At 48.3% G+C, this 3,905-nt stretch overlaps 1 pseudogene; it reads left to right on the top strand.

Annotated features, from left to right (window-relative positions):
- The first annotated feature begins 1,681 nt into the window (after nucleotides 1–1,681).
- LOC149121875 (vasculin-like protein 1 pseudogene) lies at nucleotides 1,682–3,123 on the top strand (annotated as a pseudogene).
- Nucleotides 3,124–3,905: the final 782 nt, after the last annotated feature.

Raw genomic sequence — 3,905 nt, 5'->3', positions numbered from 1 at the left:
AGAGAGAGAAAGAGAGGCCCAGAGAGAGAGGTCTTCCATCTGCTGTTTCACTCCCCAACTGGTCGCAATGGCTGGAGTTACAGCAATCCGAAGCCAGGAGCCAGGAGCTTCTTCTAGGTCTCCCATGCGGGTGCAGGGGCCCAAGGGCTTGGGCCATTTTCTACTGCTTTCCCAGGCTACAGCAGAGAGCTGGGTTGGAAGTAGAGCAGCCGGGACTGGAACTGGCACCCATATGGGATGCCGACACTTGGAGGCGGTGGCTTTACCTGCTGTGCCACATTGCCAGCCCCTGTGTGGCCTTTTTAATGATTGAAATGGATCCAAGATAATAAGTGATTTCTTTACTGAAGTAGTAGAAGATTCTTCGAACCCCCTTCCAGTAGCTGGATTCAATTTTGTGGAAAGAGCAGAGAAAGTAAAATACAGAAACCGGAAGAGAAGCAAACCTCATTTTGGAACTGTCTTTCTCCTTGACCAACCTTTACTCCTAACTTTTTACTTGTTTGAATTTTGCTCTGAATTTATGAAGACCAAAGAAACAGAATATACATTTAGGAGCTTTATACCAAGAAATTTGGCATGAAAACTGCTATTTCATGGAGGGAAAAATATTTCAAGTTCCTGATTTTTTTAAATTTTATAAGCAAGATTTCTTCTGTCTTTAGATTTTGAAGGTTAAGACAAGTATAAATGCATATCTGCACACTTTTTAGTAGTTGTGTGAGAAGAGCGGGATTTACGTTTAAGGGCTTTGTTACGTGGATGTTTTGCCACTGGAGTTACTACTCAGATCTTTCATAGTGCTTTTTTTTTTTTTTTAATTTTTGACAGGCAGAGTGGACAGTGAGAGAGAGAGACAGAGAGAAAGGTCTTCCTTTTGCCGTTGGTTCACCCTCCAATGGCTGCCGCGGCCGGCGCACTGCGGCCAGCGCACCGCGCTGATCCGATGGCAGGAGCCAGGAGCCAGGTGCTTTTCCTGGTCTCCCATGGGGTGCAGGGCCCAAGCACCTGGGCCATCCTCCACTGCACTCCCTGGCCACAGCAGAGGGCTGGCCTGGAAGAGGGGCAACTGGGACAGAATCCGGCGCCCCGACCGGGACTAGAACCTGGTGTGCCGGCGCCGCTAGGCGGAGGATTAGCCTAGTGAGCCGCGGCGTCGGCCCATAGTGCTTTAATATTTTATGTTTCACTTATCATCTTAATGACAGTGTTTGTCCACACATGAGCCTACCTGTCTCTCTAGCTATGACCTTGCTATGAACAGTGTTTGCACTCACTGTGCAAATGCCCATGTATTCCCTATTTAAGCAAAATCATAGTGCTATTACTCCAGGAAGTTGAACGAGGTGAATGTATACACACCTCTTTCCCTTCCCCCTGCTTTTTAAATGTAACAAATACTTTGTATGTTTCCCTTCACCCTGTTTGGAAAAGTGTCAGAAACTAGTTTAAGATGAGCCATTGAGGGGACTGAGAGAGATCCACATGGAGCCTGGCTTTTTCTGTGCTCTGTCACGAGGCCTGCTGCTGGCCAGGCTACTTAAGCACCCTTTCACAAGAAAATCTCGTGGGAGATCCAGCAGCAGACTCAAGGAGTTTGGGAAACAGGACCACAGAGGTTACACTCTGGGATCCTGGCCATGAGGTTGGGTGCCTCACCTTAAAAAGACACTGGACCTAAATGGCACAGCAATGCTTTGATCCTGCTTGGAGAAATTTCTCAACACCACAGTCAGCTAATTCAACTACAGCCACCTTTGAAAAATGCAGAGAACATCTTCCCCGAGGAGAAGGTAGACTTGGAGTAACCGGCCATCGGCACAATTCCTCTGATGGCTTTTTTAACAATGGACTGTTACGAACTACAGATTCCTGGCACCAGCCCTCGCTGTTCTGCCCTGATTCTGTGGACTCCGGTGTCTCTAAAGGAACACATGCTGGAATCCCAGGGAACACACCTGGTCGGCATGGCTCTTCCCGAGGTCATCGTGATGGTGTGAGCTATCGCAGTGGAGGTGGGCAGGGAGCCATCGGCACTGGAATGGCAGCTTGCACACCTGGAGAGGCTGTGTCTTTCAGGAAAAGCCTCCAACAGAGATTAGGGAAGAAAAGAAAGAAGACAAGGTAGAAGAATTACAGTTTTAAGAGGATGATTTTTCTTCTTTAAATACAGAAGCTGGCAAACAGAATCAGCCATGCAGACTTATTGGGACCCTTTCTGGAGAGTGGGGAAACCCATCTACTGCCGGGCAACCTTCCAAGATGTTAGTCATCAGAAAATTCCCAGAGAGGATCCTGCTGCTGCCTTCTCTGCTTCATTCACCTCACCAGGATCTCACCTTGCAAATGGGAACAAAGCATCAGCCATGGTTCCAAGTGCCTATAAGAAGTTGCTTCCTTAGCCTGCACCACCTCCTTCCAAGCCCAATGCATGGAAAGCTAAGACTGGAACACAAATCAGGATCCCTTTCCTCTAGCTGGGAGTCTGCTTTTACCAGCCCAATCTCTGTGCCTAAGCCAGTGGTACTGGCTGGTGCTGGGTTCTCAACTCTCCCAAAGAGAGCAACACCCCTCCAACTGGGTCAGCTCTTCTAGTCTGACCAAGTTGACCTGCTGAACCACTGACAGGAGAGTCAGCTCCTGAAGACTCAAGGATGACAGAAGGATGACGGAAATGGAGAAGCAGAGAGCAGAGACCGTGACAGACCCGAGGATCTGGAGGACAACAGCACCTGAGCCAAAGGGAAAGGAGAGGAAGGCTGGCCTCAGAATGCTCTTCCTCTCCCTGTAGTGGAAGAAGGGGAGGTCCTCTCACACTCCTGGAAGCAGAGCACAGGGTGTTGAAAGAAGTGGGATGGCAGGAATACCCTGAAAAGGATGAGAATTGCCTTCCCCTCTCGGAAGATGAGCTCAAAGAGTTCCACATGAGGACAGGGCAGCTGAGAAGAAATGGTTTCAGGAAAATGGTTCCGGCAGAGCCGCGGTTCCGGCCTGTTCTCCCCTTGGAGAAGCACTGGTGACACGGAAACCAGTAGCGGTGCAACGTCAGATGGTGATGCCTGGAAGCAGACATATAAATGCTCACAGTCATATCTGAGCCAGCAAAATCAGCCTGTGTGTTAGGGAGTGTACAAGAAAAATCATTCCTTTTCTTTCCTTATGTTTTCATTGAATTCTTCGTGCACAAGGGAAATAATTGTAACCCAAAGAGAAAGCGATTGGCTTGTTTAGCTTTTGTTGTTTGTCCATGTTACCTGCTTAATAGAAAGAAGTCTATGTGGGGGGAAAGATTTTAAAAATATATGTGTACACACACACCCAGTATATAGGGGGTGATGCACAGGTGGGAGCTGGCAGTCAGACCCTGGTCTGCAGCAACAGCTTCTTCTTTTTTAAAAAGATTTATTTATTTGAAAGAGTTACACAGAGGGAGGAGAGGCAGAGGGGGAGAGAGAGAGAGAGGTCTTCCATCCGATGGTTCACTCCCCAATTGGCTGCGATGGCTGGAGCTGTGCCGATCTGAAGCCAGGAGCCAGGAGCTTCTTCCAGGTCTCCCACGCAGGTGCAGGGTCCCAAGGACTTGGGCCATCTTCTACTGCTCTCCCAGGCCATAGCAGAGAGCTCGATTAGAAGTGGAGCAGCCGGGTCTCGAATCAGCGCCAATATGGGATGCCTGCACTTCAGGCCAGGGCATTAACCCCTGTGCAACAGCTCCGGCCCCAGCTACAGTTTCTACTACCAGCCCTGGGGCACTCCCTCTCGTGCTCAAGCAATCATTGTCAATGACAAAGTGACTATTGAAGTTATAATTGTATTAAATTAATGCTAATAATTTGATATTTTATTTTATTTTTATTTTTGGTTACTTGGGTAACTTTAGCCCTTAGCCAAGCACATATGGTTTT

The sequence above is a fragment of the Oryctolagus cuniculus genome, chromosome 16, assembly GCF_051225735.1.
Source record: "Oryctolagus cuniculus isolate XC-2025 breed Fujian yellow rabbit chromosome 16, ASM5122573v1, whole genome shotgun sequence".
NCBI lineage: Eukaryota > Metazoa > Chordata > Mammalia > Lagomorpha > Leporidae > Oryctolagus > Oryctolagus cuniculus.
This window is presented reverse-complemented; position numbering and strand designations above follow the sequence as displayed.